Here is a 14,663-nt window from a genome sequence, read left to right as displayed (position 1 = left end):
AGTAGTAGGAACAAGATACTGGAGTTCTTATTTTTCAGACATAGGAGAAGTTAAGAGCACTTAATCCAGACGGATATGGAGCCTTTTTTTTGCCATTAAAGTGATACGGAAAGGCACCTTGATAAAGCCGTTCCTCTAACTGAGAATGGCCATTGAGGAATCACAATGGGTAACAAGGTTGCCACCGCCGAATCCTAGATATCTAATATAGCTGGTGTCATCCTCTTCTAATTTAAGCTAAATATCGCTATCGCGTTCTCAATTTCATCGAAAGGGAGGGAAACTGAGGCTATGTTCTTAGGCTGTCAAATCAGGAGATCAGTATATATTTCGGGTTTTCCAACAAGGACTTGAAACTTTTTTAAGTAAAATACTAATCATTGAAGTACAATTAAAATATTTACGAAGGCAACTCGATTTCGTTCATATGGCCACCCCGGGCACGTTTGTATCTGTCGAAACGCTGAAACGGTCGCTGTTTCCTGTTCAATTTTGGCTCTGGGCTCCTTCGCAAAGTGTTTCGTTGCCTCTTAGTGTGCATAGTTAACATAGAGCTCTAAAATTTTGCACAGAGGTATATTTGAGTGTAATAAAGAAAAAAGTGGAGTATGGTACAAATTGATCTATAATCCGATATAGATCTCATAGATATCGATTTCCCGATTTAACTTCTTGAGCCTCCAGAGATCGCAATTATTAGCCGAACTGTCTGAAATTTTTCATTAGGATATCTATTAACTACCACAAGTATGGTCCAAATCGGTCTATACCCTGATATAGTTCCCATATAAACCAATCTCTTGATCGGAGTTCTTAAGTCTATAAAAAGCGTTTACTTTAACTTACGACTTTGTTTTGTTTTCATACCCACCACCACAGGATGGGGGTATACTAATCTAGACATTCCGTTTGTAACACCTCGAAATATTCGTCTAAGACCCCATAAAGTATGTTTATTCTTGATCCTCTCGACGATCTGAGTCGATCTAGCCATGTCCGTCCGTCCGTCTGTGGAAATCACGAAAGAGGTCGAACGCGTAAAGCCAGCCGCTTGAAATTTTGCACAGATTCTTAATATTGATGTAGGTCGTTGGGGACTGCAAATGGGCAATATCGGTTCAGACTTAGATATAGCTCCCATATGAACCGATCTCCCGATTTGATTTCAGGAATATACATACTTTATGGGGTCTTAGAGGAATATTTCGAGGTGTTTCAAACGGAATGACTAGATTAGTATACCCCCATCCTATGGTTGTGGGCATAATGAGCTTCATCACTGAAAATGATTTTGCTTTCATTGCGCTCTTAAAGTAGCGATCACCAACTCCGAATTTCGGTAGTACATTTTCATGATTTGCAGAGGTAGCTCGTTCGTGTAGTTTACCATGATGAAAAGCTTGAGTTTACTGAATAAATTGACAGTGGCAGATGATTGGCAAAAATGCACTTTATAGCGCGCAGCACCGATTTCGCTGAAATTTAATATGTAGATGTGGGTTGACCCCAGGAACACGGATCGGTAGTCCGTTTTTGACGCAAAAGCCTTTGGGCCTCCGAGGGGTCAAATACCACCCTCGGGGGAATGGACCAACACAGGCAATATGGGAATCAATTGAAAAGTATTGTCGAGCAGATTAAGAATATAATAAAACATTCATAAAAATTGGACCCGAGAAGGAACTACGGGAATTTTGCAATTTGTTAATATCGAGCGATTATTTAAAAAAAAAATTCTTTCTTTCAAAGATTGATTAATTTTTTGCATATCTGTCGCAATCTACTTCTTCGTACCTTTCATTTGATATCCATATTGCCTATGTTACCTGTTCTCAAGACCCTTAGGTCCTTCCCGGGTCAAATTTTTAGATGTGTTTTTGCATATTCGTAGTCTACTCGACAATACCTTTCATTTGGTACCCATACCCAAAAATGTAAGTGTGAGAGTGCGTTCACGAGTTCTCAAGACCCTATTGAAAAAGCCTTTATAATGTCATGGCAACGATTGGCATAAATATCTTCTCAGACAGCCAGGCAGACATCAATTATCCGGGGAACATACAATATTTCTGAATTCAAAAACCGTCCTCGGCAGTCGCTAATTTCTCAGAGAGATGGCCGAACCGTTCAAAATTAATCTCTTCTGGGTGCCGTGGCAGAGAGATGTATCAGGGATTTGAGGAGCACACGAGCTTGCTAGACTAAATTGCCTAACATATTCCAGTGGAACTGGAATCTGTGGGTATGCCTCTAGCGACATGTAAGATACGTTTTCAGGATTAGACCAAAAGGGCAACAAATGACAGATGGTCACAAAGTGCGGGTTGTGAACTCTCCAAAATTATGTGGCCCAATCTAGACTTCTAAAGGTCTAACGCTTTGCTGTCGCCGGCCAGAAGAGACGTCTCAGTCATGATAGCTCTATGTCTAATCGGTTAATATGTTGACATGCTGAAGGTTGCAAGTAACGACTTTTGCAGAATCTCACAGATTTTGCAGAAGATCAACAGATCTTTTGTAGTCTCGGGGAAGAAGAGACTATAGAAGATCTGTTGTGTGTCCGACACTGGCAGGCAGGCAGGAGTTCCACTTTAGGTTTTCATGTCTTTGAGAACTTATCTGATTTAGCGGATGAGAACATCAGAGTGAGTCTCATGTGCCACTATGTAACAGATATATACGACTATGCTGTAGAGTACCCCTGTATATGTAACTATGATTCGTGTAATGTGTTACACACTCGCACTCAATACTGATGTAAAAAAAGGGAAGACCGTTGCTTGATAGCGGCATTGGTAAACAAAACGTTTAGCATAACGTGCGAGTTTAATATACAACGTAAATACGTTCTAAGAGCCAGAGCTAAAGAGAGTTCTCTGGAAAAAGCTTCGTGCCAACGCAAAGCTCTGAACATGTTCTACAACAACGCTCGCAAAGACCTATGCCAGTCAATGGATTAAGCCGGCGAGTGAATGTAACAATTGAAAGTGTAAGGGGCTTTTGTGGGGGTTGCAAGTTACACAAATGGTCAGAACATTGCAGTGGAATTCAATGGTGGTGTGGGGTTGGTGGCTGCGAAAGTATTTTGCGACAACTGCAAACTACTCAGAGCAACGCCGTCTTAACCTCTATGAGAGCATTTACAATTGAAACTCGCAGCGAAACGGATGTGTTCTTTCGTTTAACTGCACGGAAAATTTTTAAATATTCAAGAAGTGATTTTAATTGAAATTCCAAAATAAAGCGTTTTTGCAAGAATTTTTTTGAGTGATCAAATAAAAAACAACCAAATATAATAATTCGCAGTGATGTGGCCAATAAAATTCGTTTAAATAATATGTGTACACACTTATAAGGCTTACGAAACTATGTGCAATTAGATAAAAAAAAACGTTTTAGAAAACGTGACCTGTTGAATAATGAAATACATTCTCAATAAGACAAAGTGCAAAAAGATATAAGTTAGTTAATAAATGAGCTAGCTAATAGCAAAAGCATCAAGTGCTCTCTCTTCCTCTCTTCCCGATAAGTAAAATGTTAATAAGAGTCATATAAACTTATAAGCAAATAATAACAGTAATAATAATAATAGGATAAGAGGAATACAATGACGATGTTCTTCTTCAATGAGGTGAAAAAATGCCAAATGCAAAATGATAATGAATGTTGTATACAATACTAGAATACACTGCAAGAAATTAGAGGAAAAACAAAATTAACAATAATTAAAAACCTAAAAGGTATTAATACAATAAAGCTAATGTGCCATTTTGAGATTCGATTCCAGTCTTAAGTTTCTTAATTCAAAACAATCTAATGAAAGAATTAAAATATTTAACAGAAATCAATAGTATTGAATAATACCTGATTTTAATATAAAACAACGAACATATTTTCAAGACAAAATATCTTTCAAGTAAAAGTACACAGTTGAAAATCAACACCAAAATCTCCCACAAGGCATTACCTATAAATTATATGAGAAAAAGCAACCAATTCGCCGAAAATATTTGGTAAGTTATTGATTTTAAACTTAGTAAATAAATTTGTTGATCGCTCCGATAGCCGAATTAATGGCGTGATCGTATTACCAGTGCGCGGGTCGTGGGTTCGCTTCCCAACAGAGGCCTGGTCTATCGCTACTGTAATATCACAATGGACTAAAACTACCCAAGTTAGTATGTTAAGAACATAGTCTTCCGATATGACCTATCCTAATAGGATATATCCCAATTCTGCACGGAAAGAAAAATTGATACCCTACGGTATTGAGGAATTGATTCAATTTATTGTGAATCATCATGAATCATAGTTTTCACAAAAAAAAAAAAACGAAGTTAAATCACTATCAATACTGTAGGATATCTATTCTTATACCCTCCACCATAGGATAGGGGGTATACTAATTTTGTCATTCCGTTTGAAAAACCTTGAAATATACGTCTAAGACTCCATAAAGTGTATATATTTTTGATCGTCACGACATTTTAAGTCGATCTAGACATGTCCGTCCGTCTATCTGTCGAAAGCACGCTACGAAGAAGTACAGCTAGAAGCTTGAAATTTTGCACTTCATATTAGTGTAGGTCGGTTGGGATTGTAAATGGGCCAAATCGGTCCATGTTTTGATATAGCTGCCATATAAACCGAACTTGGGTAGGATATCTACTTTTATACCCTCCACCATAGGATGGTGGAGGGTATAAAAGTTATTTCGTTTGTAACACCTCGAAATATGCGTCTAAGACTCCATAAAGTATATATATTCTTCATCGTCATGACATTTTAAGTCGATCTAGACATGTCCGTCCGTCCACCACGCTAACATTCGAAGGAGTATAGCTAGATGCTTGAAATTTTGCACTTCCTATTAGTGTAGGTCGGTTGGGATTACAAATGGGCCAAATCGGTCCATGTTTTGATATAGCTGCCATATAAACCGAACTTGGGTCTTGACTTCTTGAGCTTCCAATTCTCCTGAAATTTTGTACCTGGTGTTTTGGTATGACTTCCAACACCTGTTTCAAGTATGGTCTAAATCAGTCCATAACCTGATATAGCTGCCATATAAAAAGCCCTTGGGTCTTGACTTCTGGAGCTTCTAGACTGCGCAATTCTTATCCGATTTAGCTGAAATTTTGCACCTGGTGTTTTGGTATTAAATACTTCCAACGACTGTGCCAAGTGTGGTTTAAATCAGTCCATAACTTGATTAAGCGGCCATATAAACCGATCCCCCGACTAGACTTCTTGGGCTTCTAGAGGGCGATATTCTTATCCGATTTGGAAGAAATTTTGTACATCGGCTTCTCTCATGACCTTCAACATACGTGTCTAATGTCTAATATGGTCAGAATCGACCAATAGCTTGATACAGCTCCCATATAAACCGATCCCCCGACTAGACTTCTTGGGCTTCTAGAGGGCGCATTTCTTATCAGATTTGGCCGAAATTTTGCATGAAGTATTTTATTTTGACTGAAATGAAATTTTGCATATGTCGTTTTAGTATTACTTCAAACGACTGTACTACGTATGGTCTAAATCGGTTGATAACCTGATATAGCTGCCACATAAACCGACCTTGGGTCTGGACTTCTGGAGCCTTCGGCGCAATTCTTATCCGATTTGGTTGAAATTTTGCATGAAGTGTTTTGGAAGAACTCCCAACAGTGGTTTCAAGAATGGTTTCTTGACTTTTTGGGCTTCTAGAGGGCGTAATTCTTATCCGATTTGGCTGAAACTTTGCATGTGGTATTTTCGAATGACTCCCAACAACTGTGCCAAGTGGTCTAAATCAGTCCATATTCTGATATAGCCGCCATATAAACCGTTTTCCCGATTATATTTCTTGAGTTTCTAGAGGGCGTAAAATTTTGCTTATGTCGTTTTGGTATGACTTCCAACAATTGTTTCAAATACGGTCTAAATCGGTTCATAACCTGAAATAGCTGCCATATAAACCGATCTTGGGTCTTGACTTCTTGAGCTTCTAGAGGGCGCAATTCTTATCCGATTTGACCGAAATTTAGCATGAAGTGTATTATTTTGACTCCCAACAACTGTGCCAAGTATGGTCTAAATCAGTCCATAACCTGATATAGCCGCCATATAAACCGTTTTCCCGATTAGATTTCTTGGGCTTCTAGAGGACGCAATTCTAATGCAATATGGTTGAAATTTTGCATACTTCTTTTTGGTATGACTTCCAACAACTGTTCCAAGTATGATCTAAATCGGTATATAACCTCATATAGCTGCCACATAAACCGATCTCCCAGTTTGATATTGAGCCTCTAGAGGGCGCAATTACTATTCGATTTGACTGAAATTTAGGAGGTGGTTTTTTTCTATGACTCCTAACAGCCATGACTAGCAGGGCCCATATCGTTCAATAACTTGATATAATTCATATGTATTTGAAAATGTCATTCAAAGAACTTGACAAATGCGATCCATGGTGGAGGGTATATAAAATTCTGCGCGGCCGAACTTAGCACGCTTTTACTTGTTATTCCCAACACCACTAATGTGGTGCAGGGTATTATAACTTAGTACATTTGTTTGGAACACCCAGAAGGAAAAAAGCTAAGAATCACTTCTAGATTCACAGACAGGACGCAATTTTCATCCCATCGTCTTAAAATTTCGCAGAGCTATCTTTTTAGGGAGACTGACCCTATCGAAATTGGAAGAAATCCCTTCAGATTTAGCTCCCATATATATGTTCGTCCGTTTTGGACAAATTTAGCTTTAACAACGTCATTTGTCAACCAATAATCATGAAATTTTGCACGATGACGTTCGTTATGACTCTGGACTTTACTGGTGAATTTGATTAAAATCAGTTCAGATTTAGATAAAGCTTCCATATATGTTCATGTATTGTCTTATTTTCACTTCTAAATCCTTTGCAAGCGCATTTAAAAACCGATCTTCTCAAAATTTCGCACAACGCTTTCTTTTACAACTACCGTGCTGATTTTTGGCAAAATCGATTCAGATTTGGATATGGCTCCCACATATGGGTTCATGTGATTTGAACCAATATTGCAATTATTTGGTCATTTGTTAACAGATTCCCATGAAATTTGGCACAAATGATTAAGGCTCCAAACATTGCTGCTGAATTTCACTGAAATCGGTTCAGGTTTGGATATATCTCTCACATAGGTGTATCACCCGATTTTCAAAGGATCTGTCAGCGTACCTCTGAATTGATTTTCTCAAAATTTTGTTAACAGATTCTCAGGAAATTTTGCACAAAGGATTCTCTTATGACTCCAAACATTGTTGCTGAATTTCATTGAAATCGGTTCAGGTGCCACATATATGTATCACCCGATTTTCACTTTTAGAGCCTTTGTCAGTGTCCTTCAGAATGGGTTTTCTCAAAATTTTGTACAATGTATTATTTAATGATGTGTTATCGTATTTTACTATCTGTACGGACTTTGGTCTAAACCGGTTCAGATTTAGATGTAGCTCTCTCATATATATGTACGTCCGATTTTGACTAGTTCGTCAAAAATTTGGACACTTGTTAACCGAACCTCAAAAAATTTGCAGCGTAAGCTTTTCTGATGTCTCCTTTGATCACAGGTGAATTTCTTAGAAATCAATTATCAACCGATCATTTTAAAGTGTGCACACCGATTTCCTAGATGGCTTTCGCAATACGTACGGATTCTCGTCGAATTCGAAATGATGAAAATTTTCCCATGAACATTCCACTAAGAAATTTCTCACAAATCAATGAGTGCTATCCAGGAACTGGTGCTCCTCGGTGTTCGGACGCTTCTCAATTCTACTCGTAACTGACTTTAATCGTAACCAAAGGTGACGAACAGCTGTGTGGCAGCGACGACCCAACATTTCATGTATGTCATTCCTTTTTTGTGACATTGATTAAGTTCTCCTTAAAGGGGGATTTAATCTGTTGCTCTTTTTATGGACTCTCGATATTTACAGATGGGTCCTAGATGTATAGTTGCACAGGGGTCTTTCTTGAGCTTTTAGAAATCAAATAGGCATATAGACTTTTTTGATAGGTGTATCGTTTATCTGGCGGTGATTATCACGATTTTGCAATCTCTGGATACAATTTCAACACAATAGCTCAAGGTAGACTGTTAGGTGGCACACGGTGAAATGGTAAAGAAATTTAATGGAAAGACGTAATTTTGAACGGATAGAGAACCCTTTCAGGGTTTTCTGGGAGGTCGAGTGCGAGGCACTCCTGTAAGCGGCTGGTACTTGAATTGACACTCCCATTTTGACATCTAGAAGTTCAGGACCCTGTGACTGAAATCTTTTTACGACTGCCTGACCAAAATACGATTCTGCAGGCGGAGAACCCAGTGCTCACAGAATGCGTGAGCTGGTTGGTTTGAGAACGTCGAGTATCAATATCTTTACAGACAGTAAACTAACCATCAGGGTTATAACAACCAGGAAGGTAAGGTCATGAACAGTTTTGGAGTGTAGGAAGGAGACTAATGCCATCTTTGAGGATGACATTGTTTAGGTACCGGCTCATAGCCGAGTAAGGTGGGACGAAAGCGCAAGCCAATTTTTCATGCATAGAGGTGGGTTTCTACCGGGTAAATAGCATTTTTCAAATTTAACAAAGCGAGTTCCGATACCCCTCTAAACCTTTTTGTTGAATATCGTCCAGATCGGACCATATTTGAATATAGCTGCCAAATAGACCGATTTCGGAATATAGAGTATTGTATAGAACATTGTGTAGAGTACTTGGTCCACATTCCCTATATCGCCCAATGTGGACGATATTCAACCAAAAGGTTTAGAGGGTTGCCAAAACGCCCAGTTTCAAAATTCATCAAAATCGGATGAAAAATTCCCGATTTATGGGCGCAGCACTCTATTTCGAGAGATCGGTCTATATGGTCCGATATTCAACAGAAAGGGTTAGAGGGGTACCGGAACTCGCTGTGCCAAATTTCATCGAAATAGGATGATAAATGCTCCTTTGATAGGCTCATTACACAATATCGGGAGATCGGTATATATGGCAGCTATATCCAATTATGGTCCGATCGGTACCACATTTGACTGGAATGGGTAGGGGTTTACCAGAAAACATTGTGCCATCGAATTCGGGTAATAAATGGTTCGTTTATGACCAACTGAATAAAGGGCATTATATTGGGATCGGGTGGTCGGTCTAAGGGCAGCTATATCCAAATATAGTCCGATCAGAATCGCACTTCACAGAACTCACTGAGCCAAATTTCATAGAAATCGGATGAAAAATTACCTCAAGGCTTTAAGTCTGAAGATCGGTCTATATAGCGGCTTTATATAACTAAAATCAGATTTTATGAGATCGGAAGATCAGGTTTATATACAAAGAATACGAAATTATCAAAAAATTTTTGAAAAAATATTTTTATACCCAGGCTATCTGCAAAATTATAAATACCCAACTTTTGGGTATAAATGGGTAAATACCCAGGTATTTGCCCAATTTCGCTCTAGTCAAAGATAATTGTTAGTAATAATGTTTGCTGCAACAGCAGAAAGTCTCCTGAAAATAGGAAATATTTTCAAATTTCAATGAAATAAAAATAATAATTATTGCAAAATGTGCATAGAAAGACCATTTTTTAGATGCCGTTTAATCTTGCCAAAAAAATCTGAAAAATGATCATTTTCAAGAAACCGATTAATGTAATGTGCTTAAAAACAGAAAAGCGTGTTTCAAAACCCGTTTTGATCACCCTAGTTCTTTTTTAACATTTTCCAAGGTACTGAATGGGACATAGTCATTGGATTTAAAAATTTTTTAGGGGCCCCCATATATATTCAAGAGTCGTTCGAACATAAGATGACAAGTGACATTAGAAAAACCATGTTAAATCATTATAAAGGTAAGGAGAAGATTCAAAAAATGATGATGAAATGTCGTTTCCCACTAATATTTTTTAATTCTTAATTGGAAATTTAAAACTGTAATACTTGTATATTACATGTGAAGTTCATTGAGCTTTCAAAGTAAAATAAATTTTTTTTTTATTACAATTTAAATTTTAAATATTCGGGTTCGACGGCAAAACATTCTTCCCTTAATATTTTGTTTCTATTGTTTTCATTTTGTTGTTCTTTTTTCAGTGTGCGAACTATAAAAGCTCAAGTTTAACATTTCCATGAATGCATATAAATGTGTTCATGAGAGTACAATGAACGGCCGTCAATAACAGCATTAGTCGAATGTTGTGTTAGGTCTAACATGGCGTTTATTTAACAGTTTCACTTTCATGCAGTTTATACACTACACCCAGTTCTAAGTAAGTCTGATTGCAGTCTGTTACTAAAATCTAACCTACCCCAAACTGTGCACTACATCACTACTGAGGTTTACATCGATATAACTTTGTGCGTTTATTTTTTTACACTGACATTCGAAAAACTTAATGCAGCTGTAAAGTAAGTTTATGTGACAGTTCTATAAAGAAAATCTATTGAATAAACCTACTTTATAGCTGCATTAAGTTTTGTGATCACCCGTTTTAGTATTTCAATCAATGTAATCTTTCGGTTTAGAGCGAATTCAATATTTCGTGTTTCAAACTAAATACCATGGGGTCGAGGTTATGAATGTCAAAGGAGCCTTTGAGATTTCGGAAATTTTTCAACTGGTGCACATCTCCTGCAAAGCTAGCATAATCATAATCCTACAGTTTACTTTAAATCGATACATCGATAACACTAGTTAACACGACTTTGGTTACCAATGATTTTATTCCGTTCTTTCTTTCTCGAATTGGCGCGTTATTTCCAAATTTGGGAAAACGTGTTTTTCAACAGCTTTCATTTTAGATATAGCTTAGCGCCATTATTTCTCGCTAGATTTTCGTTTTTTTGGATACTTAACAAATTGTTCGTTGTTATTTATTATTTACTAAACTGTCGTATCAAATTTGAAGCCAATATGTTGAAAAATGACAGGATTATTGGAAATTACCCACAATCTGACGAACATATATATGGGAGCTATATCAATATCTGAACCGATTTCGAGCAAACTCGGATATTGTGGTAGTCGTCGAGGAAAACGTTGTGCAAAATTTTGGCAAGATTGGTCAATAAATGCGCTTGCAGTGGCGCTTGGAGTGAAAATTGGGCGATATACATATTTGGCAGCTATACTTAATCTGAACCGATTTCTATGAAATTCATCAGATAGTCATAAGAAAATCCTCCGTGCTAAATTTCGAGAGAATCGGTTAACAAATGAGCACTTTATTGCAATATTTCTCAAAATCGTCGAATTCGAAATGATGAAAATTTCCCCATGAACATTCCACTAAGAAACTTTTCACATATCAATGAGTGCTATCCAGAAACTGGTGCTCCTCGGTGTTCGGACGCTCCTCGTAAATGAATTTAATCGTAACCAAAGGTGAGGAACAGCTGTGTGGCAGCGACGACCCAACATTTCAGGTATGTCATTCCTTTTTTGTGACATTGATTACGTTCTCCTTAAAGGGGGATTTAATCTGTAGGCAGAATGCATGGGAGCTTTATGTAAATCTGAACTGATTTCGAGCAAACCTCTCATACATTGTGCAAGTCGCCGAGGAAAGCCTTGTACAAAATTTTGAGAAGATTGATCTATAAATGTGTTTGCAGTGGCTCTAGGAGTGAAAATCGGGCGATATATATATGAGAGCTATATCTAAATCTGAACCGGTTTCTATGAAATTAACCAGTAATGTCGAGAGTTAAGAGAAAATCCTTCCTACTAAATTTCGAGAGAATCGGTTACCAAATGACTAATAATATGGCATTATTACTGCAAATCGGACGAACATATATATGGGAGCTATATCCAAATCTGAACCGATTTTTTCAAATTTCAATAGGCTTCGTCTTTAGACCTGTAGTTTGTACACAAATTAACATGGGAAGACGGACAGACGACAGACGGACATAGCTAAATCGCATCTGAAACTTATTCTGGGTCGAACGGTGTACTTATCAATGGGTGTATCTCTATTCCTTTTGGGTGTTACAAACAAATGCACTAAGTTATAATACCCTGTACCATAGTAGAGGTGTAGGGTATAAAAATAACCTAAATCGCACTTGGCTAAAATTACGTATTAACAATAATTGAAATTACAATTACGTCATCAGGACAAACCATGGAATGCCAATATTGTATTTCTGTAATGCGTGGTATGTCTACGGTTATGGTCCATAATTAAGTGATTTAATTTCCACATAATGATTTGATGAGTATTGAAATGAGATATGAGCTATCAAGGTGGCGTATTACGTATGGCATGTTGCTAATCATACGCACCAATGTTTGCAAATGCATATTTGCTCACGAACATTACACTAGAGCAGTGATAGACACATTAACACAGTTGAAAATACTAAATTGTGTTTGCATGAGTGGCAGTAAAAGCCGACTGGTCAACCAAGTGAAATAGCTATGTAATTGATTAGTAATTAATTAAATAATGTAGTGGAATAAATGTACGGTTGTGTGTTGTTGCTCATCAATATGCATTAAGGAATAGGGGGCAAACTTTTCACATACCAATCTCATATCTGTCCGATTGAAGTTTAAACACAATGATAAAGGGTGTAATTTTAATAGACGAGTCCGAATGGCGTGACGCAGGGGACACTACTTTGATGAAAAGTTTCTACATAGCTTAATGCAGTAGCGGGTGTAGGGTATAGAAATATTGATGTTGGGTTTATTGACGTTTTTCTTAAATTTTTGGATGTCATAGTGGGTGGGAAAGACATTAGCCGAAAGTCGATTCTACATACGAACGGTTCGGGCGAAATAAGAATTCTCTCTATAATGCATTATAATAATCAATTACAAACGGGTGTGAGTTCCTAGAATGTCTATTATACCTATAGGATATATAAATAAGCACCGTAAGATCTGCGAAACAAAACAACATTCAAGTGATTCTGTTGTTGTTGTGTTTCAAAGCAAAATATCAATAACACACGGTTTTCAAATAACAAACAACAACATCCACAAACAATGTATAGAAAACAAGGGACAAAGCATTGCATTGCACACAAGTGATGTGTTGTTGTTGTGCTTACTATCACCAGTGGATAGTAGGCAGGGGACATATGATGTTGTTGCAGTCAATGCTTTAGTCATGCGAATATAGGAAGCCTAAACATGGATTAAATGTAGGCACAGGCAGATTAAAGGAAGTTTTATAAATTACATATTTACCAGTAGTCAAACGGATTTGTGTGTCCCAGTGGATATTTTGATTAATGGAGCATTTCTAAAATAAGTTTAAATGGATTCAATAAAACTCTACACGAAATTAGTTAAGTTGAAGTGCATACTTTTACTCTATGTACCAAATTTCTGCTAACCTAGACAAATATGCTTCTAGGAGCCGAACAAGGATTATCGAGAGACCTTTTGCAATGGGAGCTATATCAGGTTATAGACGGATATAGATATAGAAAGAACATTAATTATGACTTTCAGGGGCTTTAGACCTGAAGTATGGAGATCGGTTTGTATAGGAACTATATCAGGTTATACACTGATTTGAACGGTACTTTACATAGTTGTTGGAAGTCGTAACCGAACACTAAGTGCGAAATTTTAGCAAAATCCAAATAATGATTTGATGTGTATTGAAATTAAATATGAGTTACCAAGGTGGCGTATTATGTATGGCGTATTGCTAATCATACGCACCAATATTGAACCACCGCCATGAGTAACTGTTGCACTTACATTATTTATTCTCAGTGATTCCCTAAGTATTCCAAAATATTTATTTTTTTGGCTTCTCTATACACTACTCAACTCTATTGAGATGAGTCGTGTATTCCCTATAAACGAACTTTGCATAAAAGAAAAATGTGTGCTCTGCGGCACACCGTTCGGACTCGGCAATAAAGAGAAGATTGAACTTGAAATTGAATCGGACAGCACTCATTGATTTGTGAGAAGTTTGGCCCAGTTCTTTAATGGAATGTTCATGAGCAAATTTGCATTTGAAATTTAGGCCGTGACGAACTTTTGATACACACCACCCTGGGTATATTCATCATCTTATTTTATAACAATATACATAGTTATATCCAAATATAAGCTGATCTGATTTGATTTAGGTCTCGAAACTTTTATAAAGGTTGATTTTTTAAGGGCTATAGCATACAATTCAGAAAAACGCATGAAATTTTTATTTTAATCGGTCCATATAATTTAAAGTTTGAAGATCATTTCATGAAAATGTTGACCGTAACTGCGTCTCAAATGGTCCATCCGCTTAGTTCAATTTTGCACGGCTTGGTTAGGTTAGGTTAGGTTTAAGTGCCAGTCTACCATTTGCCTCACTTAGACGTTTTCGTCCATTATGATATCACAGGAACAAAAGATGGAAGATGCCTTCTAGTTCCTTCCGTTGAACCATCCAGATAGCTTTTAAAAGCCCAATAACTTGCGAATGTTCACATCCGCTAAGTCAGACAGGTTCTCAAAGAAATGAGAACCTAAAGTGGAACTCCTTCTGACTGCTAGTGCGGGACACACACACAGAAGGTGTTCTATAGTATTTTCTTCTTCGATGTTCTCACAGTTTCTCCAAAAGTCGTTGCTGGCGACCTTCAGTCTGTCAGCATGTTTT

General features: G+C 37.3%; 1 protein-coding gene across 1 annotated transcript in view; it reads left to right on the top strand.

The window, feature by feature from the left end:
• Positions 1-3,091: 3,091 nt before the first annotated feature.
• The window catches only part of LOC106081665 (protein timeless), an 88,887-nt gene continuing 77,315 nt past the window's right edge, over positions 3,092-14,663 (top strand). Inside the window, exon 1 of the mRNA XM_013243804.2 lies at positions 3,092-4,013. The gene's annotated coding sequence lies outside the window, so the exon portion shown is untranslated. The remainder of the gene's footprint in view (positions 4,014-14,663) is intronic.

The sequence above is a fragment of the Stomoxys calcitrans genome, chromosome 3 (assembly GCF_963082655.1).
Source record: "Stomoxys calcitrans chromosome 3, idStoCalc2.1, whole genome shotgun sequence".
Taxonomy (NCBI): Eukaryota; Metazoa; Arthropoda; class Insecta; order Diptera; family Muscidae; genus Stomoxys; species Stomoxys calcitrans.
The sequence above is the reverse complement of the archived record's forward strand: the minus strand, read 5'-3'. Positions and strand labels throughout refer to the sequence as shown.